The sequence below is a fragment of the Benincasa hispida genome, chromosome 2 (assembly GCF_027475165.1).
Source record: "Benincasa hispida cultivar pf3 chromosome 2, pf3_genome.v1.1, whole genome shotgun sequence".
NCBI classification, from domain to species: Eukaryota; Viridiplantae; Streptophyta; class Magnoliopsida; order Cucurbitales; family Cucurbitaceae; genus Benincasa; species Benincasa hispida.
The window spans coordinates 21,084,234-21,109,083 of record NC_143479.1 but is presented as its reverse complement, the minus strand read 5'-3'; the positions used below and the strand labels follow the sequence as shown (position 1 = coordinate 21,109,083).

At 37.8% G+C, this 24,850-nt stretch overlaps 1 long non-coding RNA gene across 1 annotated transcript; it reads left to right on the top strand.

Annotated features, from left to right (window-relative positions):
* Positions 1–846: 846 nt before the first annotated feature.
* LOC120069248 (uncharacterized) lies at positions 847–23,860 on the top strand. Its single transcript, XR_005479484.2, has 5 exons — positions 847–1,005; positions 1,118–1,215; positions 1,396–1,630; positions 22,705–22,792; positions 23,634–23,860. It is a non-coding gene; the product is annotated as an uncharacterized LOC120069248 (long non-coding RNA).
* The last annotated feature ends 990 nt before the right edge of the window (positions 23,861–24,850 follow it).

Genomic DNA, 24,850 nt, shown 5'->3' with positions numbered 1-24,850 from the left:
AATCAAGCCCTCTAATGAACAATAAGTCATAGTTCAAATATGACCAAACCCTTCTCGAGCCAAGAGAAGAAGTGGCGCCACATTTTTCAAGCCCCGAAATCAACCCTTAAGGGAGCAATTTATTACTTATCCAGATGTTAGGGAATGAATGAATTTCATCTTGTGTAGCTATGTTCCCAGATTTCTAATCAGACGAATCCCCAAAATGGTAGGCTTATTGAGTTGGCGATCTAGCCACTCTCACCCATACAAATGAAAGGACCGGTTTCGTAGGCAAGAGTTCACAATTCACTCAGGATTTAGGTCATGTCACCTATGGTCATCCTAGTGAAATGTAAGTCTCTATTATGAAGGTGTTACATAATGAGACTTGTCATTTCGTGGTTCGGTCTTATACAAACTCCTTTGTATAGAATACCTCCGCTCACATGTCTCTACATGAATGATCAGGATCAGGTCATTTGTAGCACTTTACAATAATTGTAACATCTACAAAGCGGGTCATATTTATAGTGTCACTAGGATAAGGTACCCAGCTTTATCCATCTACTACAGACCATTTGGGTTATCTCTTAAACATTATCCACATCATTCATGTTTAAGCTAACGATGATAACCTTTGATGTTAGTTTTATTGGTATGTGGGTTAATGCTACTAAATATTGAATAAAACATCTCGTATTTTATTAAATAAATAAAATATTTGTATATTACAATTACAAATTATAAGACGCACGAGATTTAGGGCATCAACTCCAATAAGTTTTGGGGATAGGATATTGACTAGATCTATTTGGGTTTTAATTTTTGGGTTTGTTTCGTTGAATTCCAAGAGAATCACTAAAAAAGACAACTAACACCCATTACTCTCTCTTTTGTTTCATTTCCCAGATTTGTTCCCCTTTCCTCTCTTTTTCTTCTTTTGTTCCTCTCTTTATCTCTCTCTCTCTCATATTGTTTGTCTGACTTGAAGCTATGAGCATAGAAGAGTTTTTGAAGATCCAGGTGTTTTGTTTACTCGAGATAGCTTGTGTTTTTCTTTTTCTGTCTTTCTATTCTATTTCTCCAACGTTGTCTCCACTATTTGTTCATTTCGTTGATTTTTTCCCCTCTTTAGGTGTTTTATCTTGTGAATGCGAAAATATGCTTTGAAGGTGAACATTTACTATGATGGATGTAAGCACAAGGTGAAGAAAATCTTGCAGAAAATTGATGGTATTCTCTCCATTTTCTCTATTTTCTTTTCAACTCCTTGTTGGCTCTATTATGTCTTTCACTTGACTTTGACCGTTTTTACTTCTTTAAAAGTTTTTTAAATGTGATGGGGGGTTTGTTTATTTTTTTAATTCCTGAGGTTTATTTTGGTTTTTTTCTTCTTTCTTCTGTTGTTTTTAGGGGGTTTCACTATCGAGATAGATGCAAAACAGGGGATGGTTCGTCGGAGACTCAGAGGGTTAGAACCAATATGGATATATTTAACTTCTATGTTTTCGCTATGGAAGGTTGGAACCATGAGAAAGATCTGATGGAGGTTTGGCAAAGGCAAGCGGGCAGAGGTTTAGACAGAGCTTGGTAGAAGCGAGTCGATAGATCTAAAGCAAAGGCGTGCAGCAACTAGTCCTTCTCCGAGGTAGATTTCTGAGAGAAAAATTACCTTGTGGTTTTCATACCATGTTGCTTTTGGTATTTCCTTGAATGGATTTATATATTACATATGAAGAATACATGGTAGATATATATACAAATTGAAGCACAACAAGGAAAGTCTAGTTCCTGAATCAGCATAAATGCCTAAGCATTAGTGGATTTTGCCAATGGTAGAGTTTGGAGAATATCTCACAAGAAATGAAACCCTGTTTCTTCATGGAAATAAACTCACCATCTAAATATTTCACCACCTCTTTTTGGAAGTTAGTAGTATAGATTGAACAAACTTTCTCTTTCTGGTTGGAAGTTGGTAGTTCTTTTTTTTTTCCACTTTGATAATCTTTAGTTGCTTGAGTTGATAAGTTATTTGTGGTATCTATTGAATTCGTTTTAGTTCATGAGTTGTGATACCTAATTGAGTTTAGTTGCTTGAGTTTATATATTTGTTAAGTTATTTGTGTTTGTAAGTTTTGTTGTTTATGTTTATGCATTTTGCCAAATGTATTTGATTGCTATTAGTCTTTGATATGCTTTAGTTGCTTCGGTTGATAAAGTGTTTGTGGTTTGTACTAAGTTTGTTTTAGTTCATTTTAACCATAAATGACAAAATATTTGCCTATCCTCCTTTGCTTGTATCTTGAAATCTTTCTGTGTTAATATGAGTTTACTAGTTTGGTCAATTGATCATGACAATATCCCATTAATATACTTGTACTATTGTAGATCCTTCTTGAAGGAGAGAAACTTAGATTGCAATAGAAGGATATACTTCTTGTGTTGTTCAAATTTGATGTTGAGCAGCTTGCTGCTTATTAATTTGTGTTGTATGAAATGATAATATTGACATGTTTTTCTTTTTCTTTTTCTTTTTCTCTTTCTCTTTGCTATTGCCTTCAACTCACAAGTAGATGTACATCTGAAAATATATGAGCAAACTTGTCTATCTCCTTATTAACTCTTTCTTGCTAAACTCAAATTTCTCTTCAAAACTTGCTATTGTTAGCTTTATAAAAAATCATCTACTCTTTTATTAGTTCACTGCTCATATTTCTTACATACAGCTTGACCACTTTATTTATTTTTGCAATTCATCTTGCTACAAGGAAGGTTTTTTGGGATTGGTGTCCTAATTCTCCCGGAGTCTTGTTATTTGTTATTATACACATTGTTTTATAAATAAAATAATTGTTATTTCATTCTGGCATTTACTCATATCCAATAAACAAAACTCCATGGTTATCTTATGTAAACTTAGGCATGTATATGAGATATAAAAGTGGATCATGCCTTAAGTGATAACCTAAATGGGTCTGTAGTATAAGGATTAAAGTGGGATACCTGATTCTGGTGACACTACGGATACGGCCCGCTTTGTAGAGGTTTGCAAGTGTTGTAAACAACTACAGATGGTAGATCCTGACCATTCATGTGGAGACATGCAAGCGGGGGTGTCCTATACAAAGAGTTTGTATAAGATTGGACCTCGAGATGACTAGACTCTGTATATAATGCCGTTAATACTAGAAACTTACATCTCACCTAAACGACCATAGGTGACACGACCTCAATCCTGAGTGTTTTGGTAACTTCTGCCTTTGAGGACGGTCATTTGATTAGTATGAGTGAGAGTGGCCAGATTGCCAACTCAACATGCCTACCTTTTTGGGGACTTGTCTGATCTGGGAGCTGGAAACTCATTTACACAAGATGAAATTCACTCATTCCCCAAAGTAGGGATAAGTAGATAGATTATTCCCTTAAGGGCTGTTTCGGGGCTTGAACATAGTGGTCACAGCTTCTCTTTGGAAGAAAGGACTCAGTCATAGTAGAACTATGACTTATGTTCATTAGAGGATTCAGTGGTACTTAAGGAGTTAGATGTAACTACAGGGACATAACGGTTGTTGGCCGAGTTGTACTTACGAGTGATCTGTGAAGGGTTGTCGCACTACTGATTGGTTAAGATGGACACATAATATATCTGTGGTAAGGAGAGTTCAGTTGTAGGTCTTTAGTGGAGTGCTTGGAAGTTAACGGATGGTGGATTCCGTGACTAAAGAGTTTAGTCAGTTATTCACGTACCATTAGAGCTTCGAGCTACAGGTTCATAAGGTCCCCATGGTAGCTCAATGGATTCAAGCCGAGGATCGGTTCTTGTTGTTGATTTGAAATGTTCAAATTGACAAGAGGTATTTGAACTATAAATGATAACCAATAACCTCTCATTCAATTGGTTATTAGAGAAAAAAAGATAATTATCCAATAATTAATATTATTATAAATAAAAATGATAACCAACTTATCATACTATATTTATAATCTATAGTTTTAATATTTTATCTCATGAAATATACAAACCATAACTCTTTTTCTATTCCATGGTACTTAATGTAAATCTCATTTACATTAATCCTCCACTTGATATATCTCATACACCATATCGATCATATCATATATAATCGAATTACCTCTTCTCAATTTGAACATTTCAAATCAACACCAAGAACTGATCCTCAACTTGAAACCATTGAGCTACCAAGGGGACCTTATAGATCGGTAGCTCGAAGCTCCAACGGTACGTGAATAACTGACTAAACTCTTTAGTCACGGGATCCACCATCCGTTAACTGTCAGGCACTCCACTAAAGACTGACAGCTGAACTCTCCTTACCATAGTTATATTATTTGTCCATCTTAACCAATCAACAGTGCAACAACCTTTCACAGATTGCTCATAAGTACAGCTCGGCCAATAACCGTTTTTCCCCTGTAGTTACATCTAACTCCTTAAGTACCACTAAATCCTCTAATGAACATAAGTCATAGTTCTACTATGACTGAGTCCTCTCTTTCAAAGAGAAGTTGTGGCCACTATGTTCAAGTCCCGAAATCAGTCCTGAAAGGAGAAATCTCTTTACTTACCCCTGCTTCGGGGAAGGAGTGAATTCCATCTTGTGTATTGAGTTCCCAGCTCCCAAATCAGATAAGTCCCCAAAAAGGTAGGCATGTTGAGTTAGCAATCTGGTCACTCTCATCCATACTAATTAGAGGACCGCCCTTAAAGGCTAGTTCTCAAAACACTCAGGATTGAGGTCGTGTCACCTATGGTCATTTAGGTGAGATGTAAGTCTCCAGTATCAACGGTGTTATATACAGAGTCTAGTCATCTCGTGGTCCAGATCTTATACAAACTCTTTGTATAGGACACCCCCGATCGCATGTGTCCACATGAATGATCAGGATCTACCATCTGTAATAGTTTACAACACTTGTAAACCTCTATAAAGTAGGTCGTATCCATAGTGTCACCAGGATCAGGTATCTCACCTTAATCCTTATACTACAGACCTATTTAGGTTATCACTTAAGGCATGATCCACTTATATATTACATATTGATGCATTGGAAAAAGAAGATAGGAAAAAATAAATATGCTTGTCTTATGCTATGCATTGATCTCCATGCGTCGATGGTAATGAGTTGGACTAGAAAATATGCGTTTAAGAACATATACGATGACCATGCGTTCCTGTCACAATTTTTCTTGCTCTCTCGCCAAGTATAACGAGAACGTAAGTTTCTCGGGATAATCCGAGGTCGAACACAGGGACTTGTACTCAATAATGTTTGTGAAGTGATGTATTTGAGGCAATGAATAAAAGTAAAAAGACAGAAGTTAATGGAATATGCGTTACTCCTACTCCTAACTAAAAAAATTGAGCAATGGAAGTTTAACTATGAGAATTGGTAGAGATGTAGCAGTTGTTAACGCATAATAATATTCATTATGTTAGGTTGCTCGAGTAATCCCTGCTCACCACACTAACGCATTGCACACCTCTCAGTGGCTAATTGCATGCCTATATCTCTATAATGCATGGTTGCGTCGAGCATAAAATCGTGTCTATCTCTAGGAACAATGCTTACTTTGCTTTAGTGTGTTCTCCTACTCACCCTCTCAGGAAGTAAGTTGCGGCTAATCAGCTCATTGACAAGAATTGCGATGGTTCATAGACAAGTGTTGCTACCGCCTCACACCAAGCGAAGAAGATTAACTCACTATACTCCCACAACACACATCTCTCGGTGGGTTGCAACATGCATCCTATCTCTAGGTTGCACGATTGAGTATGCGACTACCTTTGATAACTAAACGATGAATGTAAACGATGATAAAAGAGAAGAAGATGGAGCTAAAGGAACTAATAGATGCATTGATTACAAAATGTATTAATGTCTGAAGCGAAAATGTAATACAATACAGAGATAAGAGGAGAGACGGAAGGATAGATGCAAGCAATCTCTTTCTTTTCATCGTAAATGCGTCAAGGCTGCTGGTGGTGCCATGGATGGATGGTGGAGAAGTCTCTCTCGAGCTCTATCTCCGGCGAAACTCTGGTCATTACTCGGAAGGGGTTGTGGAGGTGGAGAATCCTCAAAGAGTGTCTGCTCATGCTGTCATCTGTGATCACAAGGATCCGCCTTAAGGCAAAAGCTCGGATACCTTGAATTTGGGCTCTAAGGCTCTATTTATAGAGCTCAAACGCCGACAGCATTGGTGGTCTCGCTCAAAATCACTGCCACTTCTGATGCGGTAGGTGAAATGTCAACATCATCTTATTTCTTTGATACTCCAAAGGTATGCGTTCATGCTTGTTTCTCCTGAAGTATCAACGTATTTCACTCACTTTGTGATCGACCTTCTATCACGGTTATCACTCTATAGCTGCGGTATTTCATGCGACGAACTGGTCTTCATGAAGATCAATGCATGTGATCAACTTTGCGATGGTCTGGGATCAACGCATGCAACCGATTCCCGCGATAGCTACAAAAATAGACATTTTGACGCAGAATAACGCATAATATAGGGTTAGCAGAAATTTTCAGTACTGATCGACGCAAGCTCACTTTTTACATGAATTCTTAGTTTTATCAACGCATATTCTGCTTGTTAGCCCTCATAATTCTAAGTAAAAGGCTACAATAGCTGTATTTCTACAAGCTATCACATATACATGCTTAAGTTTACATAAGATAACCATGGAGCTTTGTTTATTGGATGTGAGTAAATGCCAGAATGAAATAACAGTTATTTATTCATAAACAATGTGTATCATTACAAGCAACGAAACTCAGAGAGAATTAGGACACCAATCCCAACAATCTCCTACTTGTCCTAATGCCCCAGGAGACTAATGTACAATACAATATAAAACATGTACAGTATACAATAATCTAGGGCATACCCCAGTATCATCTCCCACTTGTCTTAGACAAGGTGTCGTATGTCCCGTAGACCCAGACTCTCTTGGTGACCCTCAAACACTTTAGCCGTGAGAGCCTTTATAAGGGGATCAGCAACGTTGTGCTCTGACTCGATCTTTGTGACTATCATACCACCGCGATGCACAATCTCCCTGATCAATTGGTATTTCTGCTCTATGTGCTTATCCCGACGATGACTCCGAGGCTCTTTCGAATTTTCCATAGCCCTGCTGTTATCATGATACAGAGTAATAGACAAATCAATATTTGGAACTGAAGGAACTTTTAAACAAGAGTATCTATGAGCGGAAACGGATCTTTTCGATTTCATTGTGACAGAATTACAATACATATATTCTAACAAACAGATTTAACAAATAAAATACAAAAGACTGAGTAAACATACTAGCTGAAGACTTTCTTCAATCGAACTTGATCCAACGAAAGCGAACTCCTCACGCTCCTTATCATCCAGCAAATAGTAGCCTAGCAGCACCACGGTCGTCTACACAATCAATAGCACACGAACAAACAGCAACCGGGGACGACATCACCACTCAAAGCCCTCGATATTCTCGGAGTGAGAATCCAAAGGGTGGATTTTGATGGAAATGGTAGAGGGAAGGAGGAAAAGCGATCGTGTAGAACGGATAAGTAAATGAGAGATAGTAGAAGACTATCGTTTAGTCGGGTACTTGTAGTTTAGGTCGGGCTACATGATTGTGTATGTTTAGCTAAGTGATCTTCTATTAAATGGTCAGCGATCGTTTAGTTCTGCTCGGCAGGCTCTTCAACAACTCCTGTTGAAGTTTCAGTAGTTTCATTGGAAAGCTTACGTAACACGACTTTGCTACGTGGACTGTGCTCCTTAATATGATCTTCCTCCAGGAAAGTAACGTTCGTGGAAACAAACACCCTATTTTTCAATGGATCATAAAAATAACCCCCTCGTGTACCTTTGGGGTAGCCTACAAAGAGGCATAACCTCGACCGTGGTTTTAACTTCTTGGGATTTTCCTTAAGAACATGTGCAGGGCAACCCCAAATGCGGAAGTGACGTAAACTAGCTTTATGCCCGTTCCACAACTCTAGAGGTCTTCTCGCAACACTCTTGGAAGGAACATAGTTGAGTATGTAAATCGCAGTCTCCACTACAAAACCCCAAAACGAGTCTGATAAGGAAGCGTAACTCATCATCGAACGAACCATGTCCAACAAGGTTCTATTTCTCCTCTCCGCTACGCTATTCTACTGAGGTGTACCTAGGCACTGAGAGATGGAAAACGATTCCATGTTCTATCAAATAGTCCTGGAATGCCGAGTCCAAAAACTCTCCACTTCGATCCGATCGAAGTATTTTAATCTGTTTATCTAATGTGTTTTCAACTTCAGCCTTGAACTCTTTGAACTTTTCAAATGATTCAAACTTCCGTTGCATAAGATAAACATACTCATACCTAGAGTAATCATTAGTAAAACTAATAAAATACTCATAGCCACCTCGGGCTCACACATTCATAGGACCACATGTACTAACTCAAGAGGCTCTTTGGCTCGATAACTTTTTCTAGTAAAAGGTCTTTTAGTCATCTTATCCTCAAGGCAAGATTTGCACACCGATATAGAATTTTCTTCTAACTCACCTAGAAGTCCATTCTTCACTAATTTCTCAATCCTATTAAGATTGATGTGCCCTAACCAAAGGTGGGCATTTTCTCTTGGAGAAATTTGTTGACGTTTAGATTGAGTTATGACAGTTTTAAACAACTCTGTGTTATAGAGGGAACTTAAGGCTAATGGTCTTAGCACATACAAGTTACTTTCCAAATAAGCTGTACAAATATTAACACCATCTTTATGAATAAACACTTTATCCACATTAAAAGAAAGCGTATATTTACATTGCAACAGACACTTTACAGAAATAAGGTTCCTCTTAAATTCAGGAACAACATATACATCATTTAAAACTAGAAACCTATTCTGTAAAGATAACTGGATCCCTCCCACTCTCGTAGCTGAGATGACGTGCCCGGTGCCTACTCGCATCGTCATCTCACCAACCTCCAACTGTCGCCATGATCTAATCCCCTGAAAAGAAGAGTAAACATGATTAGTGGCGTCCGAATCAATTATCCAGGCAGAATCATCATTCTCCACTAAACATGTTTCAAGTACAAGTAAATCATATTTACCTTTATCTGTCTTGGCCTTAGCCTTAGTGGCCTTCCTTTCCTTCAACTAGCGAGGACAGTTCCTCTTCGAGTGTCCATCCTGGTTGTAGTGGAAACATTTTCCCTTTTCAACCAGCAGCGGACGCTTTCTTGGGGCGACAGGTGGCGGGTTAGCAGGCGCCTTTCCTTTCCCCTTACCACCCTTCTTCTTCTTTCCCTTTGCAGACCCTTTTGCAGAGTGAGAAGTAGAAGGTGCAGAATTCATTCCTGAGGTCGAACCTCGATGGAATATCCTTGAGGATGAAGCAACATTTACCTCAGCCCTCTTTCTGTCCTTGCTTTTCAGTAAAGATTGGTATGTCTGCAACTCGTTGAGGAGAGCTGTAAGGGTGTATTTCACTTTGTTAAGAATCACATTGCTAATAAAGTGTAGGAAGCTCTCCGAAAAAGAATGCAAGATTATGCTAACCTGACTGCCCTCATCGATAGTAGACCCATTCAATTCCGCCACATTGAAGTGGACCATCATGTTAAGCACATGTTCACGAAAAGAGATGCATTCCTCCATTTTAGAGTTGAATATATACTTAAGAGCCTCGTGCTTGAGCTATTCAGACGGTTGTCCAAACATCCCCCACAGAGACCCCATGATCTCACGCGCTAAGACCATGGGCTCATGCTTTTTAGCCAAGACGTCACTAAGACTTGGCAAGATATAGGCCCGTGCCTTCTCATTTGCCCGTGTCTATCCCTCATATGCCTTCCAAATATTTCGAGTGGCTTTGGGAGTTGGAATAGAAGGAAAAGCCTCCGTAAGGGCAAACATGAGATCCTCGATGATTAGAATAGTCGTGATCATGTGTTTCCATGTTGAAAAATTGTCACCAGTAAGTTTCTTGGCGCTAAGTAATGCTAAAGTGGTTGTAGCCATTTTAAAAACTTGTTGCTAAAAAACAAACAAACCTTTATAAGATTTTGCTAAACCACATTTTAACCCATTAATCTTGCAAAACAGTTTCCAAGTACCCTAAGTGAAAAAGCGAGGTAGGACAAACGTCATCGGTGGGGTGATCAGATGCCCCTTCACTGGGATGAGACGTTCTCAACCATTAGGCAAAACCAACTATTGGAACTGAACCTAACAGCCACCATTTATTTGGTCCAAAACTGTTAACCCTTAACAATTCCACGTAAGTGTGACCCCTCGCTTTTAGTGCCAGAGTCCCGCCCTAATGAGCCCACCGTAGGGAAGAAGCAAATTAGGACAAGAGATTAAGTAACCTTATCCTCTTACAGGAGATCAAATAAAGAAACGCGCAAAATTGCCATCCTATAGGGGGACACTCCCATGGTGCCTTGAGGCGATGCGTAGAAACTTTATTCAATCCAATGAGGGAGACCATGGGATATGTTGTCGCACTTCCCGCTCCTTCTTACTAGGAACACTCTCTCCATCCACCTTGATATTGACCTACCCAAACACCATCCTTTAGGGCGACACTCTTAGGGTGCCACGAGGACGAGGGTAGATCCCACGATGTGGACTATATAGAAGAAACGTGAAAGGTTTAAATTAAGCATCATATGCCCCAAGTACTTCCCACTGAATGTTCTACCTAGGGGTTCATTAACCTAGACAATCCGACTACTGATTTTAGTCTAATTCATCTTTTTAAGTCCGCTCATAAACAACTTTTGTCTATGAAATAAACAAGTTCAAGTAGTCACATTTAAACACTTTAATGGATTATCCTTAACTTGCATGCATGCATCAAATCTATCTAATTCACCTATCTAAGTAGGTTCCCAGGTAAGGGTGTTACATTTCCGTCAACTTAAATACCCAAGCCTAGCCAAAACCCGCCTTAGACAAAAGATTCCTTATAGATAGATTTGCTACACTTTAACCTTTTATTAGTCAATTTAATCCTATTAAACTGATTAAAAGATTAAAGCCTAAGGGTTACTAATCATATTAGAACCGTGAACTTAGGTCTATGTCATTCAAGTTTTAAACATTTTAAAACCATGAATTAAACTTAAGTGAGCATGCATGTCTTTCTTAATGCTTTTAGTTCTAATTTCTCTTTGACCTTTAAAAAGAAACAACTAAAACATTGCCACACAACGAGGTATTTATAACGCTTATAAAATAACCTATGTGTCATGTGTCATGCAATGTCTAGTCATTACTATACATAACTTTTATATACAAGTAATAACCAAGCAAACATGTTTTCCATACACCCTTATACTATAACAATTATAATATAAAGATGATGCATGTCAATGTTTTTTATGCATGCATAAATATAACTCTTATATTATATGATGCATGAGCATGCTCTTACATAATTTAAATCATGCTACTCTAAATTATAACATCTATAATAAAGAGATGACGCTTGACTAATGCATAACCTAAGGTGAGATTTACTATATGTACATACCATATGACATATAAATAAACATACATCTCATGTATAAACCAAAGCTTAATGGACTGGGATGAACCTTTACAAAACTGGAATGAAATAATTCTATCTATTACATTTTTCATCTGTAAACCGGTTCACAGGCGAACCGGGTCTTGAACCGCCAAGTGAAGCTCCATCGTTTAGTAAACGCCACAGGTAAACGATCGCTTAGCGTACACTAGACGCTAGCACGAAAATGCTAAATGATCACTTAGACAACAACGAGGCTGCGAAGCCTGATCGTCTAGGCGATTGCTTAACACACAAAGAGGTAAACAATTTACCATGCGATTTACTCATGATCGTTTAGTCAGGTACTAAGCAATAAAGCTTGTTGAGCTAAACGATCGTCTAGTGCACATGCACGTTAAACGATGCCCGAGCATTCGATACTCAGCGATCACCTACCTCATCGTGTACACGATCTGACCAACTCTTGATCGTCTTCTTCCTCGAAAAACAACAACCCTTGCTCAGAACTTCTTCACGAACGACTCAAGACTCAAACTAACTTCGAATTACATACTCGATAACAATTAATTATGCGCAAAAACGCAAGGGCTTTTACAATTAACCGAAAACGTAAAAGAATTAATCAAACTGAGGTTTCATCCCAGAAAACTCCATTAATCCACACATTCCATAAACGATTTAACAATTAAAACGAAGACAGACATGCAGCACCTACCGTGAATGTATATGCAATTCGTTGCAGCAATGAAATTGAAATATCAAAAACCTGACTCTGATACCAATTGAAGGAACTCTTAAACTAGAGTATCCATGAGCGGAAGTGGATCTTTCCGATTTCATTGTGACAGAATTACCACATATACATTCTAACAAACAGATATGCATTGTAACAATAAATACTGACATGCTTTAACAAATAAAATACAAAAGATCGAGTAAATGTACTAGTTGAAGAATTTCTTCAATCGAACTCGATCCAGCGGAAGCGAACTCCTCGCGCTCTTTATCGTCTAGTAAACAGTCACCTAGCAGCACAACGGCCGTCTATACGATCAGTAGTGCAACCGGGGACGACACCACCACTCGAAGCCCTCGGTATTCTCGGAGTGAGAATCCAAAGGGTGAACTTTGATGGAAATAGTATAGGGAAGGAGGAAAAGTGATCGTGTAGTATGAACAAGCAAGTAGGAGATAGTAGAAGACTATCGTATAGTCGGGTGCTTGTCATTTAGGTCGGGGTACACGATTTTGCGGTCTTCTATCAAATAGTAAGCGATTGTTTAGTTCTACTCGGCGCGTTAAGTGATCATATAGTAAACGTCAGTGATCATTTAGAAATCACGAGCGATCGTTTAGTACATGGGTGTGCGATCGTTTAGAAATCACGAGGGATCGTTTAGTACACGGGTGTGCGATCGTTTAGAAATCACGAGGGATCGTTTAGTACACGGGTGTGCGATCGTTTAGAAAGATGGGCACTATCGTATAGGCTCTCAACACTAAGCGATCGTATACTTTCACACCGTGAGTTAATTTTTCTGCGTCTCCCGTGTAACTTTTGCAAAATGAAAATAATTTTCATTTTATTCTTCAGTTATAAGAACTGAATTCGAACTTCCCACTTTCGCACAAATCCAGAGAAATACTTGACCAATTATCACATAACCACCCAGTTAATTAAATAATGAATATAATCATATTATATTCTTAACCTATAGTTTAATATCATATAACAACTATAGTGATTTTTTCTCTACTTGATATAAATCATATTTATATCCAATTTCCTCCAAAATAATGTATCATACATTTAGTCAATATATCATATATAATCGAACTCCCTCTTGTCAATTTGAACATTTCAAACTGACTCAAAAACTGATTCTCAACTTTATCCAAACTACCAAGGGGACCTTATGGACCTATGGCTTGAAGCTCCAACAGTACTTGAATAACTGATTAAATTCTTTAGCCACAAGATCCACCATCTGTTAACTGCCAGGCATTCCACTAAAGACCAATAGCTGAACTCTTCGTACCACAGATATATTTCTGTGTCCATGGGATATAACCAATCATGAGTACAATGACCCTTCACAGATGCTCGTGAGTAGAGTTGGACCAATTTATCGTTTTGCCCCTGTAGTTACATCTCACTCTTTAAGTACCACTGATTCCTCTAATGAACAATACAACATAGTCCAACTATGTGTGAACACCTCTCGGGCCAAGAGAAGGTGTGTGGTGCCACATCGTTCAAGCCTTGGAATCAGCCCTAAAGAGAGCTATCTATCTACTTATCCTTGCTTCGAGGAAGGAGTGAATTCCATCTTGTGTAGCTGAGTTCCTAGCTCCCAAATCAGACGAATCCACAAAATGGTAGGTTTGAGTCGGCGAACTGGACACTCGCACCCATGCAAATCAAAGAACCGCCCCCAATGGCAGGAGTTCCCAACTCACTCAGGATTGAGGTCATGTTACCTATGGTCATCCTAGTGAAGTGAAGTCTCTCTCATGAACGGTGTTATATAACGAGACATTAACACTTCGTGGTCAGGTCTTATACAGACTCTTTGTATAGGACGCCCTCGCTCGCATGTCCCCTACACGAATGATCAGGATCAGACTATCTGTGACAAGTTACAACACTTGTAACTATTCCACAAAGTAGGCCGCATCCGTAGCTTTACCAGGATAAGGTTTCCCTCCTATATCCATATACTACAGACCATTTTGGTTATCCCTTAAGACATGATCCACCTATATGTCACCACATACATGCTTAAGTTACATCAAGATAACCAAGGATTTTAGTTTATTGGTTTGTGGTAAAGCAAATAAAACATTCAACTGAGCAAAATCAATAAGTGAAATAAAATATCATATATTATACATCACAAGTGTTCATACAAACTGTTTACAAACTATAGGTCACGAGACTTTAGGGCATCAACCCCAACAGGAACAACTTCCAAATCTGAAAGAAATTTCCTCAACTAAACAGTCTTCTTAGCTGCTTCACAAGCGGCTACGTATTTGGCTTCCATAGTGGAGTCTGTGATACATCCTTACTTGATACTTCGCACACTACAGCCTCTCCATTCAGAGTGAACACTGAACCCGATGTCGATTTGCGAGAATCTCTATCGATTTGAAAGTCAGAGTTCGTGTATCTTGTAAGGATCAGATCCTTATCTCCATACACGAGCATGTAGTCCTTCATTCTCCGAAGATACCTGAGGATCGTCTTGACCGCCGTCCAGTGATCAAATCCTAGATTGGACTAATACCAACTGATAATCTATACTGCATAGCAAATGTCAGGTCTGGTACACAACATTGCATACATTAAGCTTCCTACAACTGAAGCATAGGGAATCTGTCTCATCTCCTCAACCTCTTGAGGTATCTTTGGACATTAATCCTTAGACAAAACGATTCCATGCCTGAAGGGTAACAAACCCCTCTTGGAATCATGCATTCTGTACCTGATCAACATTTGATCGATGTACGATGCCTGAGACAAGGCTAGCCGTTTGTTCTTATGTTCCTAAATGATTTGGAATCCTAGAACATACTATGCCTCACCCAAATTGTCACACCCCATCCCAGACTATCTTCTGAGTCTGAGAAAGGGCGTGACTGCATCAGTTATCAACCCTTTTGTTGACACTTACTGCCTAATAACTCTTGCGGAAATAACTCTGATACCAATGAACAAATTCAACAATCAACTGATTAAGTCGAGGAGGCAAACAATAACTGATTAAGTAGGTCCATTTAATTACAACAATGTAACATTTATACAACTCCAAGACTTAACAATAAAGTCTACAACAACAACTATAAAACCCTCCAGAAGTGTAACTATGGCACGTGGCAGACCTTGACCTTAGTAGCACCCTGGAACTCCTCCCCTTTCGCTACCTGGGAAGAAAAACATGAAATAATATAATGAGCTTCACAAAGCTCAGTGAGTGGTAAGCAACTTCTAGAGTCTATTTCAACTCATAAATAACAAGCATATCACAAATACGAGGTTACAATCAAACCTCAACCTTAAACGAGTATGGCCTCAACTTCTATCTACGTGCACGGTAGATAGCTAAACTGATAACTAACTAGAATGAATATGCTATCTACCTACACACACGGTAGATGTTTAACATACAATATCATAACCATAACATCAGCCTATGTACACATAGCTCTTCCTATAATGGGCTCAGAAACTAGGCCCATCGGCCCTCTGACCAACCCATTTCAAGGATTCTCTATCCCACAGGCTCAGGCACTAGACTCCTCAGTCCCCTGACCATCCTATGAGAATTCATTCTGGGCTCAAGTTCTAGGTCCTTAGACCCCCTGACTATCCCATTTCAAGGATTCTCTATCTCACAGGCTCAGGTACTAAACTTCTCGTGTCCCACTAACCATCCCGTGAGGTTTTGTTTACGGGCTCAGGAACTAGGTCTATTGACCCCCTGACCATCCCGATCACATAATCTAATTCTCATGCTAGATACTCATTCATAACATAAGCATATACAATTTACTCTAAAAGATATGCTTTAAGACTTAAAGGAAAGTACCACTCACCTTGGTCGTTTAGGAACTTTTCTCTCTAGAAGTTCCTTGATCTTCCCGGGCTCCTCTTTTAAACCCTAAAGTCCAGATTCATATTAAAGCTCAGATTACTCATAGTTCTATACTTTATCTCGAGTTACTTTCTTTTACAAATATGCTCTAAAATGTCTCAGGAAGCTCACCTCAAAATCTTAGCTCATAGCTCCTCGTGGTTTGTCCGGAAACATCAAAACATCAAGACTAGCTTATTCGACAGCTCGACCCATCGGTCTTGTCCTCCTTCTCCAGCCCGATTCCTTGGAGCTTCTTCTCCGGCAGCTTCACCATGAAAACTAGACTCTTTTAGATTTCATATGGCTTTAGAATCACATCAAATGCACGAGTATTTTGGGAGAACTCTTCTTCCCAAGTTGAAGCTACTTTCTGACCTTTCTATCCGACAGCATCTCCCCTCTTGGAATCTCTTGACCAACGCATGGTCTTACCATCAACGCATAGCCTCCTCCCAATACACTCTTCTTTATGTCCTTTGAAGAGAATTGAGTTCTCATCTGAAGTCCTTGGCCCTATTTATAGGCGTCCAAGATTGCTCTAAGACCGACACCTCCTACTTAGCCGCATGTCCAAGTGTCTCTTCCTTACACCATCAACGCAACTTTTGATCAACGCAACTTTGAGTGTCCTTCTCCTACATAGCCAACGCATGGGGCTTAATTTTGCATGTCTTCTCGTGCACTCACCTCAAATCCTTAAGGCTTAAGACTTCTTCCTAGCAAGCCACATGTCTGATGGCGTCCCCCATATGAGCTCATCCCTCATATGCGTCCATCCTACTCAATATGCGTTCACTAGGGTGATGACCAACAATCCTTCCTAATGCATACTGCAAGCCTCAGGTATCAACGCATAGTGTAATCATCAACGCATAGTAGGTTATCAACGCATAGCAACCCTTATTTCCCCTTGGTTTTTAATTTAGCATCATAGCAACCTAACTTACTCAGTCATCGCAAGCCTTAACAACCGCAAGAGCCAACCACCATGCGTCCAACCTAGCTCATCGCATGGCCTATGTCCAACGTATCCATCGCACAAGCCATCGTCAACCTCCAACGCATAGAAAGGTCGCACGGCCTCGACGTATAGGACGGTTGCTTAGCATCAACATATAGCTCACTCATCATCGACGCATAGGTCGCTCGACCGCAAGGCATCGATGCATGGGTCACTCGACCGCAAGGCATTGACACATGGGATGCTTGGCCGCATCGACGCATAGGACGGTCGGCTAGTCCAACGCGTCCATCGGGGCCAACGTGACCCTCGCGTCAGTGCACATCCTCGTGCCCTCGCGCCATACCAACGCATCACCCTTGGCTGTCTTCCTTCAGTCGTATGAACGTATTCCACCGCGTCCAACGTATGCAACTCATCCATCATGCCTATGCGTTGGTCTAACCTCTAAGAGCAGTGCATGCATCACTTTTACTTCAACTTCTCCCTTTGCCCAAGTAATCTCTCCAAGATCTTATGGCCAATGCATAGCAATGCCTAGTCCAACACTTAGTCAATTTTCATCAATTAAAGCTGAACTCAAAGCTACTCAAGGAAAATCTACTTAACACTTAGAAATTTCCTTCACTTCAACATAGGATTTAACTTTCACTTAGTTAGTTCCTTTTAACACCTGCTTAAATAGGAATAATGGAAATCCGGGTTTCACACAAATCTTTCATTTGGAATTAGGCAGCTAGCCATTTCTTAATATCAGTCACATATCCTACATCATTCCCAATAAGAAGGATATCATCCACATACAGTACCAGGAAAGCTACTGAGTTGTTGATGATTTTCTTGTAGACACAAGGCTCATCAATGTTCTAATCAAAGCCAAACGACTTGACCAAATGTTCCATGATCTAGATGTTTGTTTCAGCCCATAAATGGACCTATTAAGCTTACAAACTTTTTGCTCTTGATCTGAAACAATGAACCCTCTAGTTGAGTCATATAGATGGTCTCCTCAAGATTACCATTAAGAAAGGCAGTTTTGACGTCCATTTGCCATATTTCATAATCATAAAATGTGGCTATGGACAGGAGTATCCGGATAGACTTGAGCATGACAACATGTGAGAAAGTTTCCTCATAGTCAACTCCCTCAACCTGGGTATAACCCTTTTCCACGAGTTTAGCCTTCAAGGTACACCTTTCTTTCGCTTATAGATCCATTTACACCCAATAGATCTTAACCCTTTACTACGAGTCTAGCCTTAAAGGTTTACACCTTTCCATCTACACCTCTCTTTCGCTTATAGATCCACTTACACCCAATAGATCTTACCCCCTCAAGCGGATCAACAAGCTCCCAGACGTTATTGAACATTTCCTGGTTCATGGCTTTAACCCATTCATCCTCGTCAACATCCTCCATTGCTTTCTTAAAAGACAACGGATCTTTGACCCCATCATTCGAAATGACGTTTTGGGCTTCAGTCAAATCCATGTAGCGATTCGATGGGCCCATAACCCACAGGTCACAGGATCGTAACCTGTCTCTAATACCAATTGATGGAAATAAAAAATGAGGATTTCTATGAGCAGCGGAAGGATCCTTCCAAATTACAATCGCATATGAACTTTACAATTACAATCACAAACGTAAATATACGGTTATGCTAAAATACATAAATTTCAGCATGCTATACAAAAAATCAAGGACAAGAATCAACACACTTTTGTCGATTCATCTTCAAGCTCCTTGATCATGAACGCTCGATCACAGCTACACAGCAACATACGAACGCTCGTCTAACACGACCACTACACTGCACGAACACCGCACACTCAAACTAAGTGATCGCCAAGGTCATGAACACCCCGAACACCACGAACGGTCTTCACAGAACCTCGCCAATGTCGAGTTGAGTATGACACCAACAAGAAGGCTACCTTGGTATTCTCGGTGTGAGAATCCAATGGGTGGGCTCTGTGTGGACTTGGTTTGAGGTAGAAAAACAAAGGAAACCACAATCGTTTAAGCGATTGAGCCAGTGAGAGATTGAAGAACCTATCGTATAGGTCAATGCCCAATGTGAAATAACAGTTATTGGATATGAATAAATGCCAGAATGAAATAACAATTATTTTATTCATAAACAATATGTATCATTACAAATAACGAGACTCTGGGAGAACTATGACACCAATCCCAACAGGTTTCATAGTAACCGTGTGATAAAAAGAAAAATATTTTCCTAATTTTAGTAAGAAAGAGAAAAATGTTAATTTGAAAATTCCATTCTTGGAAAATTCTCATGGATAGTTGTCAAGTAATTTAGATTTACTAAGCGACAACTTGGAGTTAGCTAAACAATCGTGGAGTGTTCTTACACGATAGACACTCAGCTAAACGATGAGCTAAACGATTGCATAGCTTTTGCTAGATGATCGCATAGCTTTTCCTAAACGATTGGGCATCGACCTATACGATAGGTTGTTCCATCTCCCACTTGCTCAATTGTTTACACGATTGTGGTACCTCCGATTTTCTACCTCAAACCAAGTCCACACAGAGTCCACCCTCTGGATCCTCACACTGAGAATACCAAGGTAACCTTCTTGGTCGTGTCATACTCAACTCGACACTGTCGAGGTTCTGTGGAGGCCATTCGTGGTGTTTAGGGTGTTCGTGACCTTGGCGATCGCTTAGTTCGAGTGCGTGGTGTTCGTGCAGTGTAGCAATCGTGTTGGACAAACGTTCATGTGTTGCTGTGATCGAGTGTTCATGATCAAGGAACTTGAAGATGAGTCTGCAAAAGTTTGTTGATTCTTCCCTTGATCTATAGTAAAGAATGTTGTAATTTCTATTTTATGCATAACCGCATGTTTCTGTTTGTGATTGTAATTGTAAAGTTTACATATAATTGAAATTTGGAAAGTTCATTTCACTGCTCATGGAAATCCTTGTGTTCAATTTTCTTCAAGGTTTATGTTCATCTAACATTTGTAGCTAAATTAATTTCAAGTTGCAGACATTTATGACAATTGATATGCCATTTCTTACTATCTCATGAAGTGTTGTAATGGTGATAAGTTGATTCTTTAGAACAAAGAATTTTAAAGTCTGGGTGCAAACTTAATTGAAGTTGACAATGGCCAACTTTCATCATCCAATATAGAATGTTGTTAAACACCCCTATCTTCTTCTTAAGTGAGGTTTGGCAGTGACTCGTCCCTATTTAGCAGCCTCAAATTTACATTACTCAATCCCTAACTTTGTTAACTATTGCAAGATTAAGCATATTTGACACATTCCAGCAAGGATTTGAGCTCATTTGAGTAAGATCCAGTGGGCAAAAGTGCTATAAATTTCTCTTGGAAACTTTCAAGTGTTGTAGCTTAGGCTATAATCTTGAAAACACCTTTCTTTGTAGGTTCTGATTGATTCAAACATATTCGGATACTCTTCCAACAACATTGTTCTAATTCGACGTGTTTTTTAGGTTTGTTCCTAACCCATGGAATCTTTTTTTCAGTTGATTTTCTTTCTTTGTTTTTTTTAATCTCCATGACTGGTGCTTAACTTGTTTGGCTATAAGAGAATGGGAAGTGGAATCTTGATTGGTAGTCACTAGTTTTGGTTTTGGATCGTTCTGTTTGATCTTGTGGTATTGATTCATTATAATTTTCTCTTTACAACTTTGACTTATTTTCTATATTTCTAGCAAGCTTTGGTAAACTTTGGAAGATAAATGTAATTTATAACTACTAATAAAGTTTTGGAATAGCAAGCTTTGATATTCTACATCTCTTTACAACGATGCTTCCTCATCTGTTATCTTTTATGTTGAGTTTTATGTCCTAAAATTCATGGTTTGTAAACAATAAACTTATTCTGTTATTCAATAAAGTTATTATTAAATATATGATTTGCTCATTTCATTTTAGAAAAAACCTAAATCTAATAAACTAAGATCCATGACTATTACATGAGTACTTTGACTTTATGTGGAGACGTAAGGTGGATCAAGTTCGAGTAGATAGCCAAAATAGTCTATAGTATACGGATAATGGTGGGTACCTTATTATGGGGACACTATCGGATGGCCCACTTTGTATTTAGTACAAACAATGTGATACTGATTCGTTCATGTGGAGACATGCGAGTGAGGGTGTCCTATGGAAAGAGTTTGTATAAAACTAGGCCAAGAAATAAGTCACTCTTACTTTATAACGTTGTTTACTGTTTAAGACTGACTATTTTAAAGTGATGACCTAGATAACTTGATCTTAATTTTGAGCTAACTATGAACTCCTGTTTATTTGGGATTATACTTAGATTTGCATGAGTGAGGGTTGACTTAACAGTGTCGGCTCAGTAAGCCTCCCATTTTCAAGGGTAAGATCGAGTAGTTACTGAGGACATAGGGTGCAAGACGAAATTCACTCCTACCCCTTTTAGGGATAATAGAGAGGTCGTTCCCTTAAGTGCTAACTCCGGGTCTTGAACAAGAGGTCTTACCCTCTTATTGGTTCGAGAGGGGCTCGGTTTAGTGATTGAATCACAAACTAATTGTTCATTAAAGGATCAATGAGACTTAAGGAACAAGATGTAATCTTGGGGGTAAAACAACTTTTGACCCAGCTGTTAAAATAACTTTTGACCCAGCTATTATTACAAACAACTTGTGAATGGTCGACTTATTGATTATGGTTATATCGAGTAGACAAAAATATATCTACAATGAGGGGAATGCAACTACTAGACTTTAGTGGAGTGACCTGGTAGTTAACGAACGTTGGTTAATTAGGTTAAAGAGTTTAGTCGGTTAATCTAGGATTGTTGGAGCCCATGATCTATAGGTTCATTAGGTCCCCTTACTAGTTCACAAATGGATTAAACCTTAGAATATTGTGATGAGTAAATTTAAAGTGTTCAAATTCAAATTTAGGGAATCAGTAACTATATATGATATAATTACACGTTTAATTATCGAATTAAATGAAATTGGAGAATTAGGTAATATTTAAATTTGATTTAAATATTAAATACATGAATAGAAATTCATAGTTATGGATCTGGTGTTTTAATATCTTAATATTAGATATTGAATTATTTTAATTAATTAAATAAATTTTATTTAGAATTAATTGTTTGAATTAATTTTACTTAAAATTGAAATTTTGAATTTTGTGAAAATTGAAATAATAAAATCAATTTTTTTTTAATTTAAGTTTTGGGAATCTAAATTACAATATGAAAAATTGATTTTTAAATGAAATTTGAATAAAATTGATTTTAAATCAAATTTTCAATTTTTGTGGATTTATCCCACTTTAAACACTCAAATTCCCACTATAGGTTGAGCTACTTGGTGTCAATCTATTATACAATCAGATTGTATGAGAGACTTGAATAAAACTGAGTCAAATTCAACTGAGATTTCAAGCCATGCAATTGGAATTTTCTAGTTTTTGGTCGAAGAAGTTATTCATCACTTGAACAAAAACCACTTTTCCTCCATAAAAATTCCCTTGAATTCAAACTCATTTTGCATCCCACAATCTAATCTAAGGTCCTAGAGGATGGTAGGGAAGATCAAGTGGTGGAGTATTTGGAGTGAAGATTCAAGCTAGATTTGAAAATTGAAGAGTTTTTCAAAGGTATATCTTCAAAACCCTATTTTTAGTTTATGGACTTGCATGTTTCTATGCTAAAATTGATCAAATTAGAGTGTTTAAGATCATAATTGCTTCCACTAATTGAATGCTAGCTCCAACAATCTATGTATTCCTATGTTTTTTGAGCAAGATTGGTATGTAATATGTCTTCAATATTTAGCTAGTCACTCTATAGTGTTGCTATTTTTCAGTCTTGGTGAGTGTTTTTTTCCTCATTTGGAGATTTGATGTTTTTTTCCATATGCTATTTTTTATGTGTTTGGAAGTTCTTTGTACAAGATTGGTGTGTAATGTGTCTTCAGTTTCTAGTTGGACGGTCCATGGTGTTGAAGTGCTACATGTTTCCCTTTTGTTTTTGAAAGAAAATTGTCTATTGTTACTCTCTAGCATATGAAAATGTTACCATTTGATAGTATTATTATGTTAAAAGGTTCATGGATTTAATGTTGGCTAGTTTGGATATTTTATTTTAATGTTGTTTGTACCTAGCCAAAATAGACAAACTTCCTTTAGATAGCTCCATAATATTTATAGTTGCCTTTGATTTTACCGTTTTGGTATCTCAAGCCTTTCATATTTTCAACATTTAAAAGTTATAAAAATGAGTTCTTATTATGAACTTGCAGAGAAGGGAAGAATTTAAACTACCCCATGCCTAGTTTCTTACTAATTAACGATCAGTAGTATAGTTACATGGCCTTGTGATAAAATTTTAATTAGTACGTAGATCGATCTATCGATTATTTTATTTCTTTATCTTTTTATTTCAATAATTTTAGTTGAGGTTTTTATTCTACTTGATATTTTTCTTTTTTTTTTGTAGGTTGATGGATTACCAATGTATGCAATGTCTTGACCACAAACACAATTAAGTTGGAGTTATTTAGATTTTTGATATAGACATATTTTGTAATTTATAAAGTTTGTATTTTGTTTCATCTCCAAGTCTAATACTCATTACTACATGTCTCTTTTATTAGACCATATGAATCTTGTATGAATGCTTATTTAGATATATATACATTTTGATTATATTTATTTTGTGGATTATATCACTTCTAATTTGTAGCATGAAACACAACAATGACATTATGAACGTATTTGAGAAGCTATAAAAGATGTAATAATAACATTCATTAAAGTTATAAAAAAGTTTATAAATGCTATTAACACAAAATGCTATAAAAATTTGTAGGTTTATTATAGCTTTCCTTAAATAAATAATTATAGCAATAAATAAATATTATAATAGACATATGACAACCACATATTCTTGTTATAAAAATACTTCTATAGCTTTTTTAAAATGCTATCTTACATTTTACAAAGATTAAATATGCTATTTCAAATATTGTATTTATAGCATTTACAAAACGCTATAAAAAGAGTTACACATTTCATATCGTTTAACTACTATAGAAGGAATGCTTTTTATAGCATGTAATAAAATGCTATAAAAAGTCAAACTTTTCTTTAGCGTTTTAAAAACACCGTAAAAAACCCCAAACTTTTTATATTGTGGGTTGTCATGACTTTGCATAAAACATTATAAAAGACCTATCATAGCGTTTTTTTCAAAGCTATCGTAGGTCTTTTTTCCTATAGTGTCCGAACATTCCATTTATGTTATAGTTATATGCTAGAGACTAAGAAATAAAAATTCGAAGTAGACTAATAATAAAGTAATTCAATCGCATGTTACCTTTTAAATTCATAAAAAAATCGAATCAAATCAAATCAACCATTTGAATCAACAAAAGTACAATCAATAAATGGAACTCTCATTATTCATTTGTAATGCTTACGAAGCTCTCCTTCATAGATGAAATGATTGAGAAGAGCCCAAGATGGTTGGAAAAATCTCCTGACAATTTTGATTAGAGTGGAGTGGAGCTTAAGCTTCTGTTCTGTAGTACCCTCTGTCATGAAGGTTCTCTCGTCATTTCCAGAAAAGGGACCTTCCGAAATTTTACTTTTAAATTATAAAACGGAATGTAGAACAGATCAATTCTGGATTTCTATTGTTGTGTCATGCCTTGA